This window comes from Fukomys damarensis, unplaced genomic scaffold, assembly GCF_012274545.1.
Source record: "Fukomys damarensis isolate Sample0158 unplaced genomic scaffold, DMR_v1.0_HiC HiC_scaffold_37, whole genome shotgun sequence".
Taxonomy (NCBI): Eukaryota; Metazoa; Chordata; class Mammalia; order Rodentia; family Bathyergidae; genus Fukomys; species Fukomys damarensis.
The window spans coordinates 60569502-60583900 of record NW_022900949.1 but is presented as its reverse complement, the minus strand read 5'-3'; the positions used below and the strand labels follow the sequence as shown (position 1 = coordinate 60583900).

At 36.9% G+C, this 14399-nt stretch overlaps 1 long non-coding RNA gene across 3 annotated transcripts in view; it reads left to right on the top strand.

Moving 5' to 3' along the window:
- Positions 1–9543, top strand: part of LOC104861653 — an 18767-nt gene extending 9224 nt beyond the window's left edge. For 2 of the 3 annotated variants that reach the window (XR_780080.2, XR_780079.3), the window contains one exon: positions 8151–8228. This is a non-coding gene — a long non-coding RNA (uncharacterized LOC104861653). Of the gene's footprint in view, positions 1–8150; positions 8229–8263 lie in introns of those variants that run through there. The other variant, XR_780081.3, reaches the window with a different exon arrangement.
- The last annotated feature ends 4856 nt before the right edge of the window (positions 9544–14399 follow it).

Genomic DNA, 14399 nt, shown 5'->3' with positions numbered 1-14399 from the left:
GGTAGTATGGCCATTTTCACTATGTTGATTCTTCCTACCCAGGAGCAGGGGATATCTTTCCATTTTTTCATATCGTCTTCAATTTCTTTTTTCAGAGTGTTGTAGTTTTCAGTGTAGAGATCTTTTGTTTCTTTTGTTAGATTGATTCCTAGATACTTCATTTTTTTGGATGCTATTGTAAAAGGAATTTTTTCCCTTATTTCTCTTTCTGTCTGTCTGTTATTTGTGTATAGAAAGGCTATTGATTTTTGGGTATTCACCTTGTATCCAGATACTTTACTGAATCTGTCAATTAAGTCTAGAAGTTTTTTGGTGGAGTTTTTTGGATCTTCAATGTAGAGTATCATATCATCAGCAAATAATGATAGTTTAACTTCTTCCTTTCCTATCTTTATTGCTTTAATTTCTTTCTCTTGTCTAATTGCTGTGGCTAATGTTTCCAGAACTATATTGAAGAGAAGTGGCGATAGTGGGCATCCTTGTCTTGTTCCTGATTTTAACATGAAGGTTTTCAGTTTTTGGCCATTCAATATGATGTTGGCTGATGGTTTTTCATAAATAGCCTTTATTAAATTGAAGGCATAGACCATCTATTCCAATTTTTGCAGAGTTTTTATCATGAATGGGTGTTGAAGTTTATCAAATGCTTTTTCTGCATCTATTGAGAGGATCATATGGTTTTTGTCCTTGACTTTGTTAATATAATGTATTACATTCACTGACTTTCGTATGTTGAACCACCCTTGCATCTCTGGAATAAATCCGACTTGGTCATGATGGATGATCTTCTTAATAATCCTCTGTATTCTGTTTGCTAGTATCTTATTAAGGATTTTTGCATCTATATTCATTAAGGAGATTGGTCTGTAGTTCTCCTTTTTGGTTGTATCTTTCTCTGGTTTGGGAATCAGAGTGATACTTGCTTCCAGGAATGAATTTGGAAGTATAGCTTCTCTTTCAATTTCATTGAAAAGTTTGAAGAGTAATGGTAGTAGTTCTTCTCTAAATGTCTTGTAAAATTCAGCAGTGAATCCATCAGGGCCTGGGCTTTTCTTTGTTGGTAAGTTTTTAATTACATTTTCAATTTCACTGATTGTGATTGGGGTGTTTAAAATGTTTTTATCTTCTTCGTTCAACTTTGGTAATTCATAAGTATCTAGAAATCTGTCCATTTCTTCTGTGTTTTCCATTTTATTAGAGTACAGGTTCTCAAAGTAGGTGTTCATGATCCTCTGGATTTCTTTCGGATCTGTTGTGACTTCGCCTTTTTCATTCCTAATTGCATGGATCTGAGCCTTTTCTTTCCTTTTTTTGATAAGATTAGCTAAGGGTTTGTCAATTTTATTTATTCTTTCAAAAAACCAGCTCTTTGTTTCATTTATTTTTTGTATCGTTTTCTTAATTTCAATTGCATTGATTTCTGCTCGGATCTTTATAATTTCCTCTCTTGTTCGAGCTTTGGGTTTTTCTTGCTCTTGTTTTTCTAGGAGTCTAAGTTTCATCGTTAAGTTGTTTATTTGAGCCCGCTCTGTTTTCCTAGTGTGGGCATTCAATGTTATGAATTTTCCACGTAGAACTGCTTTCATTGTGTCCCAAAGATTCCTGTATGTTGTATTGGCATTCTCATTTATTTGTAAAAACTGTCTAATTTCTTCTTTAATTTCCTCTGTAATCCATTGATTGTTTAGGAGAGTGTTGTTCAGTTTCCATGTGCTTGTGAAGTTTCTATAGTTTCTTGTGCTATTGATGTCTAGTTTGATTGCACTATGATCTGATAATAAACAGGGGATGACTTCAATTTTTTTGCATTTATTTAGACCTGTTTTGTGAGCCAGTATGTGGTCTATTTTGGAGAATGATCCATGTGCAGCCGAAAAGAATGTATATTCTGGTTTTTGGGGGTGGAATACTCTATAAACATCTATTAAGTCCATGTGTTCCAAAGCTTGGTTCAGTTCTATTATTTCATTGTTGATTTTCTGCCTAGTAGATCTGTCAATTTGTGATAGTGGGGTATTTAAATCCCCCACTACAATTGTATTAGTGCTTATTTGGTTTTTCATGTTACTTAATATTTGTTTTATATAGTTGGGGGCATTTATATTTGGTGCATATATGTTTATGATTGTCAGCTCTTCCTCTTGAATTGTTCCCTTTACAAGGATGTAGTGTCCTTCTTTGTCTCTCTTAATGAGTTTTGGTTTGAAATTTACTTTATCTGAGAATAAGATTGCTACCCCTGCTTTTTTCTGGGCTCCTGACACATGGAGAATTGTTTTCCATCCTTTCACTTTCAGTCTATGGACTTCCTTTTGCACTAGGTGTGTTTCTTGTATACAACATATTGTTGGATTTTGCTTCTTAATCCATTCTGCCAATCTGTTTCTCTTGATTGGTGAATTGAGGCCATTAACATTGATGGTTACAACTGATATATTTTGACTTATTCTTGTCATGTTTTTGTCCATTTGTTGACTCTTTTTACTTTTTCTCCCATCTCCTTTTAGTTTCTTGCCTTGCCTATTTGATTTGGTCTGTTGGGCCTCATGTTATTGTGAATTTCGTTGTCCTTTTCTAGGATATTGTTTAGAATTCCTTGCAGTGCTGGTTTGGTGTTCATGAAATTTCTCAGGTGCTCTTTGTCGTGGAGAAGTATCTTATTTCCCCATCTATTTTGAAAGAGTTTTTCAGGATACATCACTCTAGGTTGGAGGTTCTTTTCTTTCAAGACTTGGAATACCTCATTCCAGGCTCTCCTTGACCTAAGAGTTTGTGTTGAAAAGTCTGCTGTGATTCTAATGGGCTTCCCTTTGCACGTGATTTGTTTCTTTTCTCTTACTGCTTGTAGTATTTTCTGTTGGGTTGCTGAGATCTTGATTATTATATGTCTAGGTGTATATTTTTTTGATCGCGGCTAGTTGGGGTTCTATAAGCCTCACTTATCTGTATGTCTAATTCTTTGCTTCTGTTTGGGAAGTTTTCTGTCATTAATTCTGTGAAGAGCTTTTTTATATCATTTGTGTTTTCTCCTGTTTTTTCATGAATTCCTATCAGTCTTATGTTATTTTTCTTTATATCGTCTAGGAGTTGTTGGATTGATTTCTCATGATCCCTTACTGTTTTTAAGAGACCCCTTTTTTCTCAGTCACTGACTGCAATCCTATCTTCTATATCTGAAATTCTATCTTTGCAATCTTTTATTCTGTTGCATACACTTTCAATAGAGTTTTTAATCTCCTGGATATCTGTTTGAATCTGTTTTATGGATTCCATTTCTTTCCTCTGTTGGGCATTCATTGTTTTCATTTCTTTCGTATGCTGAGTCTTCATGGCTTCTATCATGGTCTTGAGCCCATCTATTTTTTTGTCAGCTTCTGCTGTAGAGTCTCGAATCATGACTTCCAGTTTGCTCATCGTCTTTCTGGTTAACTGGGAAATTATTTCTGTTGAATTTTTCTAGAGCCTGATTGATCTGTTTTGTTACCTCCTGTGCTATGGGTCCAGGGTGTCCTGTTGGTTCACTATCAGACTTTTCATCCTCATTTGTCCTACTATTTGCCATTGTTGAACTGGAAATCTCTGTTTGTGTCTTGCTTAAGTGTTTTCTCATTTTTATTTTTATTGTTGGGTTGTCCTTCTTTAATTTCTGGGTATTACTTAAATCTTCCTGATATAGTTTTGTTTTAGCTTTTGAGTTTCTAATGACTCATAGACATCCTCATTTTCATAATATCAGAGAAAACAACTCTTTAAATCAATCATAACCCTTTATCCCAATTGATACACTCAGCAGCCCAATAGGATCAGGAGCAGCTTGCAAACTGACCACTTGTGGTAGTCATTAATGTGTCACCTTTAACTCATGTGAATTAAATTAAATTCAAGAAGCAGCCCATAATATGTTTGCAGTGAATATGCTTTTCAATATAGCATCTTTACCATTTAGGATGGGGGGTTAGACTTAGAACGAAAGGATTAGTAAGTGAAAGAATTGGAGCAGGTTTGAAGTGAATCCAGAGGATGTAGAATTATCTTACTATCTTTACAAAGCTATTAACTTCAGGGGGGATAGAGAGAGTGCAGGAATAAGGACAAGAATATATCCCCTTAACAATAACAGGCGCTTGCCTTCCCTTAAAGGTACAGAGCCACGTGTGCGGTAAAATGACTGGAAAAAAGAACATAAAGAGAAATCCCTCCTAAAAAGAAAAAATAATAAAAGAAGTCTGACTTAGGCAGGAGCCGGAATAAAAAGGGAGATGAGGGATAATATGGTGGAGCAAGAGACTGAGTTGGAGAGAGAGGACAGAAAAAAGAAAGAAATTTTAGGGTGGAATGAGGAAAGGAAAAAGAGAGAAAAAAAAATTTGAAGGGCCTCTTTCAGACTGTCTCTGTTCTCATATTATACCACATGTACAGCCATATGCAGAACCGAATCCCCTGGTCTCAGCTAGCCAATGGCAGTTCCCCATGACTGAGACTGAACTCAGTCCACAAGGCCTAACTTGAGTTTCCTTACCCTCAGGGTTGAACTCCACTCAGTTCTATTACAGGTTTCCCCTGCCCTTTCTTTAAAGATGTTCAAAGTTGGGAGCTCAGAAAACTACCCTTCATGAGAACCTATGCCTCTGTAGAGTTGGTCTAAGGACTGGCCCAATCAGGAGGTTTGAGAACGGTGCGGCGGGGAGGTTGTGGGGGTGTTTCAAGGGCGCCCGCGTGGCTACCTTCCTTACTGGGTCTGTTGTCGCCATGTCCAGGAGGTCACGCACCCGCCGGGTGATCTCAGGCAGGCAGGCAGCTGAAGAGACCCCCTTCCGGGGTCAGTTGCAGCTTCTTATCTCTGATCTTCAGACGTGTAGTTGTCTGGGTTACTACTACCCATAATAGTTGTTTTTGTTGAGCCTATTCCCTCTTTCCTGTGTGAACTCTCATTTCTGTAGAGCAGATGTTAAGGTTACTATGGTAATCCCAGCCCATAATAGTTTGTGGTTTTTTGCTTTAAAAGTCTGATGCTTACCTGCAATAAACATCACCTTGATCAGACTGTTGTCTTGGCGTCCTTCCTTTCTCTCTGCCCCATCTCCACCCGCTGCTCTTTCAAGTTTGAGGCACTGCTAGACAGTGTTCTGCATCGCTGACTCATGACAGAGGAAGTCTAGCTATCCCCCGCCCCACTTGAGTTGCTAAGAAAGTGTAGAATAGGTGGGGACAAAAACAGAATTGTTTAGATTTACTGTGCTAGAGGGTGCAAATGGGAAAGCATGGTCAGACTCAGAAAATAGAACAGTGCTTGCACTCAGATTAAAAAGAATTAAAATGAGAAAATTTCTAATAGATTAATATCAGATAAGAAAAAATAAACACTGCAAGCCAGAAAAACTGCAATTGTGTTTTACCAGACATCAAAAGATTTTTACAAGAAAAATCAAATTAGAAATTTTAACTATTTGATAAAGGTATCTTTGTTTCAATTTGAATTAAGTTTAATTGGTGTGCTTTAAACATTTCTTGTGCATTGCAAATTCTTCAATTATTGATAAAAACAAGGTTATTACTGTTCTATTGACAGCCAGTCAAATTTTAAGATGTAACAATCTGAAAACAGAAAAAGGACACTTTAAGCTGAAGTTTGTTATAGAAGGTTTATAGTAAATGAGACGGCAGAGGACAAATATTAAAAAAGCTATGGGTAAAAGAGATATACTTTTGATATGAAAGGATTTTGTATGTATGTCTTGTTAGAAAGCTATAACGAAAGATATACAAGACCAGAAAGCTTAAGTATATAGAAAAGGTATGCGGAAATGATTTAACAGGAAAATACGTATGTTTGCTTGTTGGTTTCAAGTTTATTACAGAAGGTTTACTTTTATAGTAACAGCTTTCATTCCTTTTGATTCTAATTCTATGAGATCTGTTAATTGATCTGCAAAAGTTTTGACTAGTGTTAACTAAAAGAGGTTCTAGGGCTGGAGATTTATTTAGCTCAATGACGCTGCCACCTGCCTTATAATTCAATTGGCCAAATACATTTGAACATATTATAGTTTCACAAATTGTCTTACAAGTTTCTGTCTATACAATTGTTTGAAAAGTGTTTGTCCAATTATATTTGATTGAAATGACATCAAGGATAGTAATAATTTGTTAATTTCTATAACCTTGTTTTATAAGTTAAATTTTGTCAAGATAATTAAGTATAAACTCAGGTCTAAATAGACTTCTGATAATAGTAAAAGGACAGATACTCAGAAAAATTTATTCTGGTCATTATTCACTAATGACCTTCTGAGAAGATACCACCAATAAACAGGGCTAAATATATTGTTATAAAATGTTTACATTTGTTATCATCAAAGGGTTAGATTCCAAATATGTTACTGTGATATGTTTATAGTGCTCATTTTCAAGGTTGGGTTTCTGTAGAAAAATAGTAAGAGGCTGTATTAAAAATGCTTTTGATACCTAATTAAAGGTTATGAAGTTTCATGCATAAAATTATGATTTTTGATAACTTTCTGATGTACTAAACAAACGAGGGTATTGAGAGACTATTAATGCTGTTTCAGAAGGCAAGATGTAAAGTCTATGCTGCTTGGAGATAAAAGGACTTAAAGCAGATAAGAGAATTTTTAGGATACAAAATTTTTACAGGATCTAGATTCTCTATATGTATAAATCTTTAAAGGGCCAGAAAGACAGTGATTATTATAGGGTAAAGAGCAAGAATCAGCATTTAAACAGCTAAAACTAACTCTCTCTGTTGCCCCCTGTATCAGGGATCCTAAATGTGACCCAGCCTTTTGCTTTGTACACGACTGAAAGAAATCATACTGCTTTAGGGGTGCTCACTCAAGGAGTAGGCCCATAAAATTAGATAGTGACATATTTATCTTAGAGTTTAGATCCAGCTGTGAAGAGATGGCTCTTTGTTTATAAGCCCTGACAACTGCAGTGATGCTAATAAGGAAGCTGACCAGATAACATTAGGAAAAAATAAATTGTTCAATTTCCCCATGCCTTTTAGAACTATTGAATAACAGGACATTGATGGCTCTCAAATAATAGAGTCACATAAGATCAGGCCCTCATCTGTGAAAATCCTCCCTTATATTTTGCTCCAGTTAAAACCTTAAACCCTGCTACTTTTTGCCCTTGATTGGAACCTGGCCCCCTGATCACAAATGCCACGGGGTCACTGAAGAATTGTTCTCCAGTCATCTAGATCTGCAGATAGACCCACTGACTGAGGCTGATTTTGTCCTGCTCAAGGATGGGAGCAGCTTCATGGAAAATGGGGTACGCTATGCTGGCTATACAGAGATGACTCAAGATGAAGTGGTCCAAGCAGGACCCCTCCCCACTGGATGGTCAGTGCAGTGAGCAGAGCTATGGGCACTCATAAGGCTCTCCGATGGGCATAAGAAAAGAGGATAAATGTTTACACAGATTCCTGATTGCCACTTGGTATATCTATGGCACAGTCTATACAGGTGTAGTCTTCTCACAGCAGAGAATAACTATGTATTATATAGTTAATATAATATTTAACTATATTAAATATAATATAATATAGTTATTTAAGGCAATGTGAAAATCTGACAAAATAGCTATAATAATTCAGAAAAAATAAAATAAAAGGGAGCCCACTACTGCCATCACCCTTACAGTATTGTTAAGAATGGGACTGGTGGGAACTGAACAGGAGTGATTACTATTAGTTCCCAACATTATCAATATAACCAGTTGAGGGCAACTATAAATCAAGATATAAAAAGAATAGAATTATCTATTACCAGACTTCAAGAGTCTTTAAGTTCTTTAGCAGAGGTAACTCTATAAATAAAGAGGGGAATAAATTTAGTGTTCCAACAGCAAAGAGAAATGTGCGCAGCCCTAGGAGAAAAATGTTGCTATTATACTGACCATTCAGGAATAGTGAAAAATTCAATGGCTAAAGTTCAAGAAAGATTAAAAAAAAACATAAAAGAAAAAGATTAAATAACCAAAATTGATATGAAAGCTGATTCACCTCATCTCCCTGGCTTGGGTCATTACTATCAGTTTTGGCCAGCCCTTTAATTCTGGGTTTAATCTTGTTGATAATAGGACCTTCTATAATTAACAGACTGGTTGTTTTCATTCAACAGAAGATAGGTGCAGTCCAGCTCATGGTACTTCATCAGCAATACCAGCACATCCCTGCTGAGGACAGAGACACTAGTATTGAATCTCCACTGTAAGACATTCTCCCCCTTTCTAGGACATGCAGAACCTACAATCCATTCTCGTTGGGGGTCCGGTCCTTCTTCGTGAACATCAGAGAGTGATGGGTGAATACAGAGACTGCACATTGTCTATGGAGCCTCTATCCCCAAAGATCTTGCTTACATTGCGCCCAACCCAGACCTTCTCCCTGGGAGCAGAGATAGTTAGGTTGGGTGTCACAACCTTAGTTTGCCCATAGAGTGGAATACAGCTGGAGTTGTCATCCCGACTGGATGCTTGGTGGGATCCATATTAGCTGGTTTCCCATACATTCATTGGGACACTTTTTGGTCCATTTGTTCTGCCACACCCCACTGTGCTACGGCCATTTACCCCACTGGATTATGGCCTCTTCCAATGGCTGTATTGGATTGTGGTATTTTTAGAATCACTAGAGCCTTCATATCATTTGAGATGTGAAATTCGATGGCTATCTGCTCCCAGATTAAAGGTTGATAAGTTTAGGCTATTAACAAATCCACAACCAGCTTGTAAATGTACTCATAATGTTTATGTTCCTCTCACTAGCCCGAGGTCATTAAAGGATTTGGCCATTAAAGTTTCATTACAACCTGCTAGGGGTAAAATAGAATTAGAACTAATGGGTCAAGACTACCATCACTGGCATAAAAAATGCCAAAACTGACCAAGCACCTATGCCCATAAGTTTAAAGAATGTTTCTTTCTAGGATCCTCCTTGCCCCAGTTCAGCAGGAAGCAGTTTCTGAGGGCGACGCCCATAATCCCCAAGATTGGGCATTAATAGTTGCTTCAGAAGGGGGAAATGAGGAGCCAAAGTTTCTCCATTTTTGCTAAGGCCAAAGTCCTTCCATTTCAACTAATTTAGAATAAACTTCAGTTACACCACTCTCCCCCTCCCTAACCATTATTTAGATTGTTCAATTACATAAACGGGAAATAGATGAATAAGACCCATTCCCCTCTGCAGAAGCCACATGGTCTGTTAAAACAAAGAAACAGGATGTTCTGCTAAGATAAGAACGGGCTGTAGTGACCAGTTGAGTAAGGCAAATTCCATTCCACAGAACTCATCTGCAAACATACTAACCAATAAGTTTAAAGTATAGTTATATATGTGCACCAATAGAATGTTAGAGATATAGACCAATAGAAATAGTAGAAATAGTAAAGAAAATAGCCAATAAGAAAGTTAAGATTTTCAAGCCACCTTAACCCTATATAACCCTGTTGTAATCACTATTCTGGGCTCTTGCTTCCCTGATGGACAAGAGTCCAGGTTCAAACCTGAAATAAACTTCTTTTGTACTTGCAGTGGATTCGTTTCTCTGGTGGTCCTTGGGGAAACTGAGATCTGGGTACAACATGTCCCAGAAAAACTTCTCACCATAGCAGACCCATTTTCTTTATAATATAGAAACATTACTTTATAAATGACCAAGCATATTTGTATTATTCACCATTACTGGCGCTTCACATGTATCCCATGAGACAGGATGTGCAAGGGGAGGATCTGGCATATTAGCCCAATATTCTTGAGGAGGCGTCACATCCTGGAGGAAGTGACATCAGCAGGAGTATCCACATGATGAACTAGCCTTTCCGGTAGCCATCGAGCTCCATCATGTTCCTGTGAGAGAACACAAACATGACCTTGGCTCCATATTAAAATGGGGTTGGGTCCATACCATTGACCAGTTAAGGGATCTCTCCATTTTACCAAGGCATATGGAGAACCTTGTGGAGGCCAAAACCTTTCCGCTGTGGGGTGGCCATTCTTATCAATTTGTAAAATATTTAGAATGTAAGCATGATTTAAGTAATTTCTAGGTGAGGAGGGATGTAACTCCCCCATTTTTATTTTTAGGAGCTACACTTTTAATGTGCCATGAGCATGTTCAACTATTCCTTGTCCTTGAGGATTATAGAGAATACCTGTAATATGAACAATATGCATTTATTGGCAAAATTGTTTGAAGGCCTTACTAATATATCAAGAACCATTATCTTTTTATTTTTTGAGGTATTCCTAAAATGGAGAAACAATATATACAGTGAGCAATAATATGTTTAGTAGCTTCTCCTGTTTGAGCTGAAGCAAGAATAAATCCTGAAAAAGTGTCAACAACAACATGTACATACCTTTGTTTTCCAAACTCCATTACATGAGTAACATCCATTTGCCCTAATTGATTAGGAAGCAAACCTCGAGGATTAACACCATAATGTGGAACAGAAGAAAATTGAGGGCAATTGGAGCATTGTTTAACAATTTGTTGGGCCCCAACATCTAAGAATATGACTATTTTGGTGATGGAGTTGATGAGATTGACGAGCTAAATCAATTTTAGAAAGGGCAATAAATTTTGTGGAATCATCAGCAAGATGATTTCCCAAAGACAATGGACCAGGCAAAACAGTATGTGCTCAAATATGTCCAATAAAACAAGGAAGAAAATGAGCATGAATACAATTTTTTACTTTCATGAAAAGTTGTTGAATTTCTATATTACTGGTATTAATTAATACAGGCCACAGTTTCTAAAAAAGGAAGGGCTTTAGCCAAACACTATCAGTATATAGATTAAAAGAAACAAGGGCAAATTCCTGAAAAACAAAAAGAATGGCACGCAATTCAACTACTTGTGCTGAAGTGGCAGATGTTGCAAAAACCTTTTCGTGACCATCAATAACATAAACTGCTTTTACATCAGTGAAAATAACAATCACATCAGGAATAGGTTTAGATGAAATAATTTTTGGAAAAATAAAAGACTGAAGATTCGCAAATTGTAACAATTTATTAGGTGGATAATGAAATTTAATTTGGCCTGAAAAATATGCAAAAGCAATAGCCCAGGGATCACAATTCTGAAACAGCCAATCAAATTTTCCTGTAAATGGGATTACAATAATGGAAGGTTCTAAACCAAAATATTCCCGAGAATTACATTGGATTGATTGAACAAGTTGGGCAGCAGCTTTACAAGGTTGTAAATTTTTGGCAGGCAAAACAGATAAATGTAACCACAATAAAGGTCCATCCTGCCACAGGACAGCTGTAGGGGAATGCTTGGTTAAAAAAAAATAAAAGCTTCTAAGGGTTTTTGATAGTCAAAATACAATATCTGTTGATTAGAAATAGCTATTCCCACCTTTTGAAGAGCCAATCGTCCTTCATATGTGAGGGTCCTGAGGGAAGAAGATCAGGATCCCCTTGCAAGATGTCAAATAAAGGTTTTAATTCTCCAGTAGTTAATTTTAAATAGGCCTTATCCAATTAATATCTCCCAACAATTTTTGAAAATCATTCAAAGTTTTCAAGTTATCTTTTTGAATCTGTAACTTTTGGGTAAATATTTTTCAAGGATAAAGCTGATATCCCAAATATAAAAAAGGAGACTCCCATTGAATTTTTTCAGGAGCAGTAACCAATCCATAATCATTTAAAACCTTTTGCAAATGAACAAATACAGTAAGCAATAATGATTCATCTTCATTTGCTAAGAGAATATCATCCATATAATGTATCATATAAATAGAAGGATAACTTTGTCCAACACAGGAAGAGCCTGTGCTATAAACTTTTGACACAAGGTGGGGCTATTTGCCATACCTTGAGGCAAAACTCTCTATTGATCTTTGCATAGGTTTTTGAAAATTAATGAGGGAACACTAAAAGCAAATCGTTTACAATCTGCAGGGGCTAGAGGTATAGTATAAAAACAATCTTTTACATCAATATTTATTTTAAAAGTATTCCTAGGTATTGCAGAGGCAAGGGAGGAAGATCAGGTTGTAATGCTCCCATGATTTCCATAGTTTCATTAATCCTTCTTAAGTCTTGCAATAATTTCCATTTACCAGATTTTTTCTTTATAACAAAAAGTGGGGAATTCCAAGGAGAGACAGATGGTTCAATGTGGCATTTATCTAATTGTTCCTGCACTGTCAGGTGGCTGCTAATTTTTCATTAGTTAAGGGCCAATGATCAACCCAAACAGGGTTTTCATCTTTCCAGACTATTGGATCTGCATGGGGTGCAGGCATGTCAATGACCCCGAGGGAAAATATTCCAGGCCTTGTCTAGGAGGATGAGCTGATGGGGTCACAGGAAATTGAATTTCTTGACCTTCCTTTCTTAAGCTAACATTAGGCAAGAATCCTAGACCAAACATTTGATTAGAGACCTTTTGATTAGGGCTGTATAAATAAACTCCCATCTGTTGCATGACATCCCTTCCCCATAAATTAACTGGGAGGCCAGGAACAATGGAAGGTTGAAAAGTCTCACAATGTCCTTCAAAATTACTCCAATTTAACATATCAGTACTTTGTTTAGGATTTTTACCTTGACCAATGCCTTGTAATTGAGAGACAGTCTCCTGCAAAGGCAAGGTGGAAGGCCACTGGTCAGCAGTTATAACAGAGACATCAGCACCAGTATCTAATAACCCAATAAAAGATTTTCCTTGAATTAACAATTTTATTTCTGGCCTATTGGCTCCAATAGATTGCACCCAATAAACATTTGAGGACCCGAAGCCTTTATTCCCTCAATGGCCTTTTTATATTTCCCAGAGGTAACTATCCTGGGTAAAAGAATCAATTGAGCTATATGCTGTCCAGGCTGAATAACAAAAATTTGAGAAGGAGAACAAAGCATAATTATAAATTCTCCAGTATACTCCTCATCGATAATTTCTGGGGAAATCATAAGCCATTTCATAGTAGAGGAACTCCTACCCAACAAAAGACTCAAAGTATCCTGAGGTAGTGGCCCAAAAACTCCAGTGGGTAGGGTTTACACTCCCATCTCAGGGGTTAATACTGCATAGGAGGAGGAACCGAGGTCCAATCCTATGCCGCCTGAGGTGGCTCTGGGAGTAAGCTCTGAACAGATTTTGATTGAGTTTGAGGGATTGGATCCTGAAAGGCCCCAAAAGTTGGATACGGGGCCTGGGGCAGGCACCTCTGTCCATTTCCTAACAGAATAGGATTTCCCATGGCATCTTTTTTAGATTTACATTTATTACCCCAATGATATCCTCTTTTACATGTAGGGCATGAACCAGGCTGCTTGGAAGAAGGCCCACCTTCATTTTGTTGAGGGCAATTTTTTATTAAATGTCCTGCTTGAACACAAGCAAAAAAATTTCCATTGTTTCCCTTTTTCTGAGGACCTCTTCTATGCTGCTAAAATAAAACCTCTTTGATGGTCTTTCCCTGTAAAGCCGTGGCCATGCCAAGACCCTGGATGTAAGAGGGGCCGATATCAGCACACAAACGAACATAATCAGATACTATTCTGCCAAAAGAAGAATAAACTTGGGTTATTTGTTTAAAAACCCAGATGCATCTTGAGACCACAATGGTAAATACAATAAATCAGATACACAAGTTTAAATATCACAGTTTCTCTTGCATGAGAAACCCAAAATATAAATAAAGAACATGAAAGATAGATGATAGGAAACAGAGAGATCTTTTGCAAAAGAAAAGGACCAAGAGATGAAGGGGGGGGGAGAAAGAGGAGTGGAAGTGAAAAAAGAATTAAGAAGTATTATGTACATGTACCAAATTCCCAAAAGGAATGGTATCATTATGTACTAGACTAGGAGGATGTATTAACAGAAAAAAAAAAAAAAAGAAAAGAAAAATTCATGGCCACCAAACTAGCACTGCAGGAAACACTCAAGGGAATTCTAAACAGAAACAGTGAGCAAAAATCACCAAGGAGCCCAAGGGAAAGAATACTTTTAAAAGAATAGTTAAACAAAAGGAAAAAGAAAAATCATCCTAGAAAATATAAGGATAGAGCCAGTAAAAAACCTGTCAATAATAATGTTTGTGTTAATGATCTTAATCCACCTAATGAAAAGACACAGACTGGCAGACCTGTTCAAAAGACAAAACCTAATTATACGTTGCCTGCAAGAAACATACCTCACCATAAAGAAACACACACTTGATGTGAAAGATGTAAAATACTCCATGCAAACCAGTTCCCAAAAGCAAGCAAGAACAACTATTCTAATATCAGACAAAGTGGACTTCAAGCCAAAACTGATGAAAAGAGACAAGAGGCCACTACATATTGGTAATGGGTAGAATTCAATGGGAAGAGATAACAATTATAAATATATATATAT